Source organism: Periplaneta americana, chromosome 6 (assembly GCF_040183065.1).
Source record: "Periplaneta americana isolate PAMFEO1 chromosome 6, P.americana_PAMFEO1_priV1, whole genome shotgun sequence".
NCBI classification, from domain to species: domain Eukaryota; kingdom Metazoa; phylum Arthropoda; class Insecta; order Blattodea; family Blattidae; genus Periplaneta; species Periplaneta americana.
In genome coordinates, this window is record NC_091122.1 from 45,413,229 (window position 1) to 45,428,539 (window position 15,311).

At 35.7% G+C, this 15,311-nt stretch overlaps 1 protein-coding gene across 3 annotated transcripts in view; it reads right to left on the reverse strand.

Annotated features, from left to right (window-relative positions):
* The window catches only part of CngA (Cyclic nucleotide-gated ion channel subunit A), a 1,115,443-nt gene that overhangs the window by 305,002 nt on the left and 795,130 nt on the right, over positions 1-15,311 (reverse strand). Inside the window, exon 1 of one of the 3 annotated variants that reach the window (XM_069828040.1) lies at positions 6,924-7,247. The exons of the other annotated variants lie outside the window; for them this stretch is intronic. The gene's annotated coding sequence lies outside the window, so the exon portion shown is untranslated. Of the gene's footprint in view, positions 1-6,923; positions 7,248-15,311 lie in introns of those variants that run through there. 3 annotated transcript variants of the gene reach the window in all.

Consider the following 15,311-nt stretch of genomic DNA (forward strand, 5'->3'; position numbering starts at 1 on the left):
TAGAAATTTCATCCAACACCCCCCCCCCCCGCCTTATAACATCGCGCCCATTCCCAACCGAAGGACGTTATGTAAGGAGATTTTAAATCGCACAGATGAAGGTGAAAAATTCATTGACACTTTGTGAAAGTCTGATGAAGCAGATTTCCATCTCACGTCGGTGGTAGTCAAGAAATAAATGGTAGACTAATTGCTTTATGATATCGCGTATGCAACTAAAAAAAAATAATTCTTGAGTCAATGACTAATGTTTGTAATCGCCCGTTGCTCTGTTGGACCCTATAACCTACTTTCCATATTTTACTATACCAGATATAACTAAAAACGTAGAGGATATCTTAAAAGAAAACCTTATGATCGTATTCCGTATCCATTTAAACATGAAAAAATGAAGTGTGCGATGATGATGATGATGATGATGATGATGATGATGATGATGACGACGACGATGGTGATGATGACGACGATGGTGATGATGATGATGATGAAGTGAAATGGAAGTAAAATAATGTAGTAGAGCTGGCGCCAGCATTTTTGGCGTGTGTCCTAGATATATAGTGCCCAGTTTGTGAACATGTTAGTGCAGCGGAAAATGGTACCACTTCCTATACACGTTACATCAGCCATTTTCCAAACACAGTTGTCAGACTGACTACGGCAAATGTAAAACACTCGCACTTAGCGTTCCCATTACTTTTTTCACAAGCCAAAAACGGTGACGCGGACTGTAGTTGACATTTTATCTTTGTAGTTGCTAAAGTTGGGGGATATACCTGTACGTTTAGACACGTCACTTTAATCTGGATGCGCCGTAGCAAAGGAAGTGACGTAGAGTACCTCAGACAATGGTGTTAGTCTGCTGCTGCTCATATTTTCAGATAGTGAACGCCTATTTAGCGTTTTTTATTTTAAACTTATGTTCTCGTGTGCATCAAATTACACAATGGAAGACTGTAAACTTATGAGTAATCAAGAGAACTGTATCAGAACTCCCAATCTCGTTCTCATACCACCAAATGAAGCACGTTTTCTCGTCCGTTACCAACGTTAATTAATTATGTCAGGTTCTCACAGCTTCTGCTTGAATTTCGAGAGAAACCAGAACTCTATTAACTTCAGAGGACCTTTCGTTTTCCTATCATCTGAGAAGTACTATAATCGCAGAAAGAAACCAAACAATTGTATTGTTGTTTCATGGCGAGTTGAATGTAATGTTGCACATTTCCAGCTTTTTCACTCCTTACAGTGTGAAATTTTCTCAATCTACATAGATGAACAAAAATCAAATTTCTATTTGTTTAGTTAGCCATAGCTGAATACGAATTCATGTTCTTTAACATTTGGATAATGTTATCAGAAATAGTTTTTACTATTTTGTCAGCAGCAAGCTATTTTTAGAAGGGTATGAACAAAGATTTATTTCTAAAACTTCACGCTCCTGTTCAGTCGTAGACAGAGAGGCTTACTAAGTGTGTGATAAAGGGCCAATTGAAGGGTTTAGAGCCATAGTGGGCCAAGCGCCATTTATTAAAAACGGAGAAAGCAAGGGTTAAAGTTAAGTGAATGCCATAGTTTAATGAAGATTGACATATCATTTAGCTTTAATGTGTATACTTTTTATTACTTGCTATGTGTTTCTATTGAATTATGGTAATAATTTCATTTTAACCCTTGTTTTCTACGGTTTTAGTAAATGGCGCTTGGCCCACTATGGTTCTGAACCCTTCAATTGTTAGTGATTTATTGTGTTGTGAGCCATGGAATCTGTTCAGATGGGTATGGTCTTGCTAATTTAATTTCAATTTCAAGTTTCTAAAGTATTTTTCTTCTTACAGTAGAGTTTAAATATTACAATTATTGAAGAAAAAAATATAATTTGAATTTTAGTATAGCCGGTCGCGTCCGGTTACAACAACTCTTTTACCATTTAATACAGCATCATTTAAAGTGTTGAATCCTTGTTTTAAAGTTTGCGCGTTCTTGTGCATTTATAAGTAACTAATATATTTTGTAAGTGACGGTGCACAAGGAAACGCGGCGCCAACTGTTCCATTTTTGCCTTAACAGGAAAGAAAATCATGGAATGAGGGAGTTTTTATTCACTGTGTGAGTGTTTTAGGCCTGCAAAAAGTATTCACATGACATCAAATATCAGGTTAAAAATACATTAGATTCATATTTATCTAACCTTAAAGAACGCACCGTGGATCAGAACGCAAATCTAGTAGCTGGACAAAATTAATAACTTCTCTGCATTCCATAGATTGTTACGAAACTTTGTACAGGTTTTACAGGTGGCACATATTTTTTGTGTACAAGCTCTGATTACCTTTGCACAAGAAAAACTGCCCGTTTATAGTGGGAGCATTTATATAAAATTAATAACTTCTCTCCTGTCTAAGATATTTTTATGAAACATTGTACGGACGTTACAGGTAGCATATAATATATTTTCCTTGTGAAACTGTATTTAAGGTTCCATAACGTAACTTGTCCCAACCAGGATTTGAAACCGAGCACGCTCGTTGCACAGTCAGGCAAGCTAACCGTTACTGCACAGCGGTGGACGCTAGTGATGATTCTATTCGCCCATGGTTCTGATAATTTTTTCGTAAAATTGATAAACATTATTATCACAGCAGTAAATAATTTTAAGGCCGCTGAGAGTTTCTTTCGTAAAAGGCGAGATACTTTTCTCTGAAACAAAAATACAACGCCAACGCGATAATATTACGTAGTTAGCGTTTTGAAGAAGATTTCTCCGAAATTTGATTTCGTCGATTTCAATTATATTCTCTGAATCACATCATATTTCACCTTTATTTCTCTGTAATAACCTGAAATAATATCTTATTAAATTAGTATTTTATTTTAGTGTATTCAAAAGGCCGCCGTTATACTCCGTAAACCTTGCACTTCAAACAATGCTTAAAGAATATGGTCGCGAATTTTACTAGCGACGACTTGTTTGTCTTTTGTTTCACTTATTTCAGAACGGCCCCGTCACTAGTGGCGAGTATAGTCGGCGCTGCTGTGCGGTCTGCCATATCCAGCTGTTCCGAGAGATGAAATGAAGAAGAAGTGAAGTGTTGGAATGAAAGAGGGAAATAAGAGTACCCCGAGAAAACCCATAGTTCATTTCAAATGCAGTGATTTGTTTCGTATAATGTATATTAATTAACACTGCATTTTGCATATTAATTTTATATGCATTGTAGCATACATAAGAGACAGTGGTTTTCATTACAATTCTACAGCAGTTATTTGTAATATTTCAACATACGTAATTAGGTTGGCAACTCTGAATTCAGTAAAATCACAGTCTAGTAGGATATACAGTCACGAAGCTTGAGTTGCTGAGGGTACTAGGAACAATAGACTGTGCCGGTACTGTTTCACATTGTACCCGTATGTGATAAGGCGATAGTAGCGGTCCTAGTGGTTAGCAACTATCTTTGGATGCATATTCCCTAATCCCTACGTACTGAGCTTCGTGACTGTAGGCCTGTATGACTGGTAAATCAACTTTCAATCGTAGCGGCCGTTTCTTGTAACGACGAAAAAACATAGGCTACTATCGTACAAAAAATTATATTCAAAGTTTTTATAATGCAAACAAACTGACAATTCGTCTTTATTTTAATATTGATTCTTCTTTTATTTGCCTCCGATTTATTTTAATCCTGATGATTTTAATTTAGTATTAAATGTACAATTATGTATGCCTTCAGTCCTTCCTTTTACTGAACGATGGTCGATCTCCAAGATATGTATTGTTGTTGTTGTTGTTCAGTTAACTGTCCGAAAAAAGCACCACTTATGAGGCAACTAGGCCGGGAGATAATGGGGTAGGGTGGCCAGTCCCTTTCCCCCTCCATTGAATACATCACCGATTAGCTACAGGTTACAATAATCAGACTTCAGATGCACCAGATATGTAAATAGAATACAATTCATCATTAATAAGTTTTTTATATTTTGTGTTTTATGTTCAGAAAGAATAACATTCAGTTAAAAATCTTACTACAACGCCAAAAAAACTGATAATTCATTGCTGATTCTCAATAATTAATCTGTGCGTGATTAATCTTAATCTTTATGATTTTGACTTGATATTACAGAATTTAGAAATAGCATAGAAAAATATAAAATTTGGTCAAGGTAAAGTATCCACCGGCCACTGAACGAATATTGGACGCTTCTATCACTGCTAATATGGCGCTATAAACCAATTTTCAATACTTTTATCACAGCCACAACACATTTCAATTCTTACTGTACTATATATATGAAACTATCACTCGATTAAAATATTGATTAATACATAAAACACACACTTAACGAACTAAATGTAATTTTGAAGAATGCAGACAACCCGCCATCATGTTCCACTTCTTCCACTATATGACCCTCTAGGGGCATACAAGGGGGGCAATGTTTGCAAACGAAATGATACTAAACGTGAAGTTAAGTTGGGTTAGACTAGATGTGTATTATGTGAGAGATTAGGTTAAGTTAGGTTAGATTAAGTGTGTAGTATTATGTGAGAAGTTAGGTTAGGTTAGATTAGGTGTGTAGTATTATGGGAGAGGTTAAGTTAGTTTAGATTAGATGTGCATTATATGACAGGTGTGCAGTATTATAGGAGAGATTGGGTTAGGTTAGATTAGGTGTGTATTACGTGACAGGTGTGTAGTATTATGTGAGAAGTGAAGTTAAGTTAGATTAGGTGTGTAGTATGTGATAGCTGTGTAGCATTATGTGAGAGGTTAAGTTAGTTTAGATTAGATGTGTATTATGTAACAAGTGTGTAGTAATATGTAAGAGGTTAGGTTAGATTAGATGTGTATTATGTGACAGGTGTGTAGTATTATGTGAGAGGTTAGGTTAGGTTAGATTAGGTGTGTAGTATGTGATAGCTGTGTAGCATTATGTGAGAGGTTAAGTTAGTTTAGATTAGAAGTGTATTATGTAACAAGTGTGTAGTAATATGTAAGAGGTTAGGTTAGATTAGATGTGTATTATGTGACAAGTGTGTAGTATTATGTGAGAAGTGAAGTTAAGTTAGATTAAGTGTGTAGTATGTGATAGCTGTGTAGCATTATGTGAGAGGTTAAGTTAGTTTAGATTAGATGTGTATTATGTAACAAGTGTGTAGTAATATGTAAGAGGTTAGGTTAGATTAGATGTGTATTATGTGACAAGTGTGTAGTATTATATGAGAGGTTAGGTTAGGTTAGATTAGGTGTGTAGTATGTGATAGCTGTGTAGCATTATGTGAGAGGTTAAGTTAGTTTAGATTAGATGTGTATTATGTAACAAGTGTGTAGTAATATGTAAGAGGTTAGGTTAGATTAGATGTGTATTATGTGACAGGTGTGTAGTATTATGTGAGAGGTTAGGTTAGGTTAGATTAGGTGTGTAGTATGTGATAGCTGTGTAGCATTATGTGAGAGGTTAAGTTAGTTTAGATTAGAAGTGTATTATGTAACAAGTGTGTAGTAATATGTAAGAGGTTAGGTTAGATTAGATGTGTATTATGTGACAGGTGTGTAGTATTATGTGAGAGGTTAGGTTAGATTAGATGTGTATTACGTGACAGGTGTGTAGTATTATGTGAGAGGTTAGGTTAGATTAGATGTGTATTATGTGACAGGTGTGTAGTATTATGTGAGAGGTTAGGTTAGGTTAGATTAGGTGTATAGTATGTGACAGGTGTGTATTTATTAGTGGGTTATTTTACGACGCTTTATCAACATCTAAGGTTATTTAGCGTCTGAATGTGATGAAGATGATAATGCCGGTGAAATGAGTCCGGGGTCCACCACCGAAAGTTACCCAGCATTTGCTCATATTGGGTTGAGGGAAAACCCCGGAAAAACCTCAACCAGGTAACTTGTCCCTACCGGGAATCGAACCCGGGCCACCTGGTTTCACGGCCAGACGCGTTGACCGTTACTCCACAGGTGTGGAGCATTATGTGAGAGGTTAAGTTAGTTTAGATTAGATGTGTATTATGTGACAGGTGTATAGTATTATGTGAGAGGTTAGGTTAGGTTAGATTAGGTGTGTATTATGTGAGAGGTTAGGTTAGGTTGGATTAGGTGTGTAATATGTGACAGGTGTGTAACATTATGTGAGAGGTTAAGTTAGTTTAGATTAGATGTGTATTATGTGACAGGTGTATAGTATTATGTGAGAGGTTAGGTTAGGTTAGATTAGGTGTGTATTATGTGAGAGGTTAGGTTAGGTTGGATTAGGTGTGTATTATGTGACAGGTGTGGAGCATTATGTGAGAGGTTAAGTTAGTTTAGATTAGATGTGTATTATGTGACAGGTGTTATGTGAGAGGTTAGGTTAGGTTAGATTAGGTGTGTATTATGTGAGAGGTTAGGTTAGGTTGGATTAGGTGTGTATTATGTGACAGGTGTGTAACATTATGTGAGAGGTTAAGTTAGTTTAGATTAGATGTGTATTATGTGACAGGTGTGTAGTATTATGTGAGAGGTTAGATTAGGTTAGGTTATGTTAGATTAGGTGTGTAGTATTATGTGAGAAGTTAGGTTAGATTAGGTGTGTAGTATAATGTGAGAGGTGTTGGCGACACTGAAAACTCCGTCACATTCAGGAAATATGTCTGTCTTTTACATTCACGCACGACGAATTTGGTATATAAGTAAAATACAATTTTGCGGCTGGTTGAATGGGCACACAGCTCTCCCAGTGATCACATCAGATTTTCACTAATCCATACTGTAAATTATAGGCATTTTCAAGGTATTTCTACATTTTTCTCTAGTGCCAGGGATATAAGTAACCTTCACCTAAAATTGTATGCCCTCAGTCGTTCTTGCAGGTATTCACAAAAAAAAAAAAGAAGACAATTATAAAATAATTTTAAAAAATAAATCTGTTGATCTTACTATAATATAAGTCCTGCAGCAACGGTGTCCGATGATTCCTGCGGGACAGTCAATGGTCACTGAATGCAACAGTCCCGATGCTTCAGGTGGGGACAAATAACTTTCACGATCACATTTTTCGTTGAAGATAAGTAATAAAGCTTGAATATTCACTTACGAATGTCTGTCTGTAATAATATTCTGTCGGCACACACGGAACACTTAGCTAGGGCTCGAACTAAGAACACTCCGCACGTCTGGACGAGGTCGGCGATGTAGAAGGCACTGAGTGACCTGCGTGAACGCACAGCGGGAGTAGCTCTGGCTGCCGGCAGTGCACCCCGCTCCACCCCGCCCCGGCACGGGGCAGCTTGTGAATGAGAGCGGTAATTGGAAACAGCGCCACTCTGTAACGTCAATTAGAGTAGCCTATGCGAGCGAGCGAATTGTTTAATAGAACGCAGGTGCAGTCAGATTCGTTCCAATAGAGTTCTCCCAGTCACCAGCGAGACCGGCTTGCTACACAACAACTCAATACCCGGGGACGCGGTCCTGATATTTTAATTAACGGACTTATTCAGTAGTTCTATTTACATTGTTCCTCCGGCGTCCTGCTAGCCAAGCGGTTAGAATGTCGGATTTACATGCCGAGGTTCAGAGTTCAATAAAGTACACGCAGCGGTGGCGAAAATGTAATCGTGCGCCGAGCCACTGTGTAACCTGCAACGTGCATAGCACCTATGGAGGGAGGCGGACACCCGAAGGGGAAGTGAAGCAACTGTCTAACTTATTAACGGATTTTCATTTTCCTTACGTCAAGCACTTAAATATAATTGTATACAGTACAAGGCTACAAACAATGTTTAGTACGTGTAACGAAGAAAGAAATGAACAATAAATGAACAATATCACAACCTAAAATTAACAGTCTTCAGAATGTCTCTGCGACAAAATCAGGAATTATGTCACTTACTGCCAGTCGTAGTTGATCACGAAAGTATTTGTCTGTCAGTCATGATCTAAATTTGGTTTTTACTATTTTAATTGTTGAAAATAATTTTTCACAAACGTAAGTTGTAGCGAACATGGCTTCAGCAGAGCAAGCGAAAGAACGAAGCTTCGGATATTTATTTTTTGGCAAAGATTTGGATGTTCAACATTTGTCAAGTCCTTACATTTAGCTTTCATTTGACATCACATTGTAAATCAGTGAGTTCAAATTTAAGAGCTAACCGTATTATTCGTACATCTGCTGAAAAAGGGTCGACGTACAGAGATGATGATGATAACAACAATAACACTTAACCTTTTAATGTTTCATCAGTAACATGTAGCATAATGCCGTTTTATGTTATACAACCGTTTTCCTCGTAATACTTGTGAACAAATCATACATTTAATATTCTCATCATATTGACAGCAAAAAAATGCGTCCTCCCATCCTACTTGGAACTTTCGTACATGGTTTCGAGAAAGACATATGCCACACGCAGGTCAGAAATAAATACAAATGGAACGGTTTGACTCCAGCGAGTGAGAGGGTGGGGGTTGGAGGAGGTTAGAAGCAAGCTAAATGCACAGCTATCACTGCGAGCCACAATGTCTCGCGAGTCACGTTCTCGCCACGGCTGAATTACAGGAACCTGATTCAGAATTTTACTGGATAAAAACCGTCTTGTGATGGTGGCAGATTCTCGCAGGAATAATGGGTGGAGATCCTTCAGATTGAGATGTTATTAAAAATGTTGTAACATTCAGCTTTTTAATTTTATTTCGAAATTTCATCACAAAGTGTCCCAAAATAATTAATAAATGTCATTATGCAAGTCTAGATTTTCAAGTAAAGCTCCCTGTGAAGCAGTAATTATTCAATAAATGCCATTATTTTTTATAATCCTAAATTACACGCTTCATTTTTCGAAAGTGGTAAAATTATTTTATTCTCTGAGGTTTAAAGACAAGATTGCCAAATTATATTTCGAAATTCCATTAGGAAGACCTCCAAAATAATTATTATATGCTAAGGTGCCACGCTACTCTTTATATTTGTAAATTTTGCGCTTAATTTACGAAAATGTTCCAATATTGAATTCTTTAATTTTATTCTTATTATATTCTCTGATATTTAAATATTTGTGTGCCAAAAGTTTCCATCAGAAAGAGATCCAAAATTATTAATAAATGGCATAGTGCCACTTCACTCTTCTTTAGAATCCTAAATTTGTCTCTTCATTTTCTGAAAATGGTCCAAAATTCAATTATTTAATTTTACTCTTATTTTATTATCTGATATTTAAAGATTAGTATGCCAAAAGTTTGCTTCAGAAAGAGCCCCAAAATGATTAATAAATACCATTATGTCACTTCATTCTTCCTAAATTTGTTTCTTCATTTTCTGAAAATGATCCAAAATTTAATTCTTTAATTTTACTCTTATTTTATTCTCTGATATTTAAAGATTAATATGCCAAAAGTTTTCAACAGTAATCTCACTAGACGTTTTGATTTATCTAGAGAAAATCAAAACTCGAGTGGGATTTAATTGACTATTACACGATTAGAAGAAAGTATATAAAGATTAGAAGTAACGAAGTACTCCAATACAATAAAATATTAATTGACTTACGAAAATACAACTGTCTTCAAATGTATTATTGTACCATCTCAACATTACAAATATTACGCTAGATGCATGCTAGATGGCAGTAGTGTCTTTATACAGACACTGTAATGATTACTATTCAATAAATCTTAATATTAAACAATCTCTGATACGTGACTATCCATAATATCATATAGCAGAAGTTCTTTTTATCCTCTCAGAGCAGAAGCTATAACATAACCTAACTAATATACACAAGTGTTAGAAAAGTTTTAATTAACGACGATGACATAAAAAACAAACATGAATAATTTTAAAAGGAATAATTATTGAATGTACAATTTTCAAATTTGAATGTGGTTGGTGGTTCAATTGATGTTATATTGGACGTGTGCGTAATAGAAGTGGAACTCGTTGATTTAGGCCTACATGGTGTATTCAACTTATTCAGAATTTCCGAATGAATAATTTTAAAAGGAATAATTATTAAATGTACAATTTTCAAATTTGAATGTGGTTGGTGGTTCAATTGATGTTATATTGGACGTGTGCATAATATAAGTGGAACTCGTTGATTTAGGCCTACATGGTGTACTCAACTTATTCAGGATTTCCGAATGGTGCTCTTCATTTATTTGTAAATTGGATTTCAGAAGATGCATAGGTATGAGAAGTGATTTTTATTAATTCTTGTTCTTGAATGCCAATGCGAGTCATATTTGAAACTGCTGTGCATCGACTGGAGTGGTTTGTAATTTTATATATATTTTGACGTCCAGACGTAGTTTCAAATGTTGGCAAACAAAGTAACAAATGCTAGGGACGCGATAAAATTAAACAAATGCTAGGGACGCGATAAAATTAAACAAATGCTAGGGACGCGATAAAATTGTGCGATAAGCAGCCATGATTGGTTGAAATACGTCCTTTCGTACCGTTTTATTGGTCAAAAGTAGTATGACGTAGTAAGAGTGTAATAGTCATCATAAAAGCCCCAACATTATTAATAAATGGTATGGTGCCATTTCACTCTTTATAATCCTAAAGTTTATCCTTCATTTCTGAAAATAGTCCGAAATTCAAGTCTTTAATGTTATTTTTATTTTATTTTATGAAGCTTAAAGATGAAGTAACCAAATTCTATGTCGAAATTGCATCAGAAAGTGTCCCAAAATGATTAATAAATGTTATAGTGCCCCGCCACTCTTCTTTAAAATCCTAAATTTTACGCTTCATTTCCCGAAAATGGTAAACTGAGCCACGCTGGTGGCTGACAAGCAATTATTGACTATATATTATGAATGAAGAGTACAGTATACAAAATTTCATTTAGGTATTTTTACTGGCGTTCGTAAAAATGGTACACGAGTAAAATGAAATTTACTAAATACTTTAAGCCCTTCATTTTATGAAGTTTAAAGATAAGGTAACCAAAATTCTATGTCGAAATTGCATCAGAAAGAGTCCCAAAATGATTAATAAATGCCATAGTGTCACGCCACTCTTCTTTATAATCCTAAATTTTACGCTTCATTTCCCGAAAATATTAAACAATTCAAAGTAATTATTAAATTCCATGGTGCCACACCACTCTTTCTTAAAATCATAAACTTTACGTTTCATTCACCGAAATCTAGGTACATTTTTTTTTCTAAGTCATAAACTAACCGAAACTTTTACACTCCCGTAGGCAAATCATTATAGCTTGCATATTTTTCAAATAGCATAAAATTTATTGTTACAGAGAAAAGCAAATTTTGAGAAATTATAATACAATAATTCATATAAGCTAATCCAAATATCATAGAAAAAAATCGTGACATACAATTTCTTTACTTGGTTATTAAATTTTAACGACGCTGTTTCAACTACTAAGTTATTTAGCATCTATAGAATTGGTGATAGCGAGGTCGTACTTGGCGAGATGAGATCGAGGATTCGCCATAGATTACCTGACATTTGCCTTACGGTTGGGGAAAACTTCGGGAAAAACTCAACCAGGCAATCAGCCCAAGCTGGTAACGAACCCACGCACGAGCGCAACTCGGATCAACAGGCAAACGCTTCAGCAGACTGAGCTACGCCAGTGACTGATAAGGAATTATTGACTATATATTATGAATTAAGAGCATACAAAATTTCATTTAGGTATTTTTATTGGTTTTTGTAAAAATGGTACATGCATGAGTAAAATTAAATTTACTAAATCCTTTAAGCCCTTTATTTCATGAATGCATGCATGAAAACCCTGTCTCTAGTCATCTTACTATTTATCTGCATTATTGCCAATTCATTCTCACAACCTGGATGCATTGCCTGGTCACCGGCAAACAAGGGTATGCAGGGTAATTACCCTAACATTTAAATGTGTTCTTAATTGTGTCTGCCAATTCGAGATCGCTGCATTAATATAGATGTTGAATAATGCAGGCGGGCAGGAACATCCCCTTACACTCGTTGGTTAATTAACTCTCTTTGAAGCTAATAGCTGCTCCTTTGTCGATATTGAAGTTCATTACTGCATGAAGGCATTTCATTGCATACATTTAATGTAATAGATAGCCTTTATAAGTCACAATATCCCGTAATTTGTTTATAACAATGCTTAACATAGGTATCGCAATTGACAAATACAGATTAAAATAGGAGTCTCCATATTGAAAATTTTTTAACTAATTTTTTGCCTTAATGTGAAGATACAATCTGTAGATTATTTTCTTTAGAGAATCCACATTGTTCCTCTGTGATAACTAGAGTCCAAAAGTTTAGCACCTATTCTAGCCGCCCGCAACGTGTAGCATTACGTTTGACAGTTGAACTCAACTGTCTAAAAATATATTTAGTATCCATACAGTCTAGTATATACAGTCACGAAGCTCAATACGTAGTAAATATGCATCCATAGATAGTTGCTAACCGTTATGATCGCTACTGGCACCTCATTACAGACAATGCGAAATAGTACCTGCACAGTCTATTGTTTTTAGTACCCTCATAAACTCAAGCTTCGTAACTGTACGAGTATATACTAGACTGTGGTATCCATCTGTGACTGTCGTATTTTTTTTCTAGCTGTTATTTATACTCGCTTTAACATCTTTGGTCATATCGCGAGTTAATCTTTTGGATGAAATCGCGATATGACCAAAGATGTTAGAGGAGCAGTTAGAGGAGTACCTGGTCGCTCTTTGGACGGATCCCGGTGCAGATATGGCTGCCCGGAGACTGAAACCCTTGCCCACGTCCAAGGTCAGTGTAACAGAGGTTTACTCCTACGAAATGCCAGACACCATCATGTTCGATCCTTAATTGCAACTGCTTTAAGAAAAAAAGTCTTGGATAGTAGAAGAGGAAGTTTTTTGCCTTGCTACTAATGGCTCCTCTAGACGTTTTGACATCATAGCGTATTCCCAGACTACCAAGAAAGGATATATAATTGATCCTACCATAAGGATTGAAACAGGGAGTAGCCAGCCGGAGGATGTCAATAAAGAAAAGATCAACATTTATCTGCCAACAGTTGATTACTTCAAAGCAAAATACCAGCTTGAAGACATTGAGGTGATTGGTCTTCTTATTGGAGCTCGTGGTGTGATTCCCAAGTTCTTTGAAAGCTTCAGGAAGACTTTTGAAGTACCACAGACACTTACTGCTGACATCATAACTTCAGTTTTGAAACGCTCTTGCCAAATTATGAGTCATCATATTCACTCTGTTTAATTTTTTTTTATTCACTTTATATTCATATATGTTTACTTTAATTTTCTTTCTACAAAATTTATATAAACATTTAATATTGTAAAATTCATGTAGGAGAGTATACTGAGTCCTTCTGGGCTACCTCCAATGGGAGGCAGTTATTATCTTATCTAAGACTGGTTCTGTTGTTGTGAACTAGATAGCTACTGTATACGTATTACTGATTTGTTATGAATATGATTTCGGTGATGAATGAGGCCGGTGATATTCCGGGATGTTGTGGCCCGAATTTCCTGGCATTTGCCTTACGGTTGAGGGAAACCCCTGAAAAACCTCAACCAGGAAATTCAACCCGACCGGGAATGGAACCCGGGCCCTCTGCGTAAGAGGCCAGCATGCTGACTCCTACAGCACAGAGGCGGTCGACTGTCGTTTTGTTTTGAGTGTCTTCCGGAAAATACTCAAAGTTGTAGCACAGTCCAGTATATAGTACAGTCACGAAGCTCAATACGTAGTAAATATGCATCCATAGATAGTTGCTAACCACTAGGATCGCTACTATCGCCTCATTACAGACAATGCGAAATAGTACCTGCACAGTCTATTGTTCTTAGCACCCTCACAACTCAAGTTTCGTGAATGTATATACTAGACTGTGGTTGTAGTCTAGAATTATGCAAACTTCACTGCATGTTCGCAAAACGAACTCAATATTTTTTGTCGTGCCACACTAGCTAAATTTTCCACGAGTTCTTTAATGCAGTGGAATGCATCACATTCCTTTTTATCAAGTGATGTGGACCAGAAATAAAGTTTCTTTATTTGATTTTATCCCTGGTTCTTATTATATTAATATCTTAGCCTTGCAAACTATTACTCAAAGTGTTAAACGTTCGAAAATATCTGCAAAGTAGGTTTCTAGAAATGATTTTCATGTAACATGTGTCGTTGTTGCACTATATTCTTCTATTTTGACCGTTCTGTAGATGGTATCCACTAATTTTGAGTGAAATTATCATTGTTTTCAATGTTAGGAGGATTTGTATATATATATATTTTTTTTTGATGGGGTTAAGTAATCCTGGTACCAGTTCTGTAGTGAGGGTCATACAGAAGTCTCGCCCAAAAATGGATCGCGCCGTCGAAGAGTTTGGGAACCCACTACTCTAGGCAACACTCTCATAGAACGTAAAAAAAGCATAATAATCTTTGAAAACGGCATTATAAATTTTAAAAAGGCATCATATATTTTAGCAATAAATCTAAATTATATCAACATAACTCACATATTTACTTCGTTGGTGACCATGTAGACTTATAAAATACTTTTTTTTTTCGTGATTAACTGTCTTTTCACAAATCTTACATAACAAAACTATTCCATCGGTTGAAAACAAATGGGCACCAAATTCACCAACATAAGCATGACGTTTACTTTTCAATGGTTTACTGAATTTAGGCATTCTAGCTAACCGATCTTATACCTTCTGTCACCCGACAATAACTGACTGTTCCTTACTCAAGTTTATTTCTCCTACAATAATAAACACGTGTAGCACATAATTGTAACAGTAAGATTTGAAAATATGAAAGCAAACAATTGAAAATGCTACGTGACAACTTCTATGAGAACGAGTTTAATATTTAAAATTATAAAGCTGATTGTTGATATCGTGAAGACATGACAATGTTATATTCGTAACTATGGATTGTCGATCATTTTTCATATTACACCAATAGTATTAAAGGACGATTATTAGCAGATTAAGCACCGAAATAAATTACTTTTATTTACTATTGCTAGTAAAGTTAGTCATTGTTTCAAATATTTAAATTTCATACACATTACATTGCAATTAATTAGAAAATTGCAAATAAATAATAAATATTGCTTTAAAACGACAAAAAAGGCATTTATTAGTATGAAACACTTTAAAAAGGCAAAATAGACAAAAATAAATAAAAATTGGCCCTAACACCACAGTCTAGTACATACAGCCACGAAGCTTGAGTTGTGAGGGTACTAGAAATAATAGTCTGTGGAGGTACCATTTCGCATTGTCTTTGATGAGACGATAGTAGCGATCCTAGTGGTTAGCAACTATCTG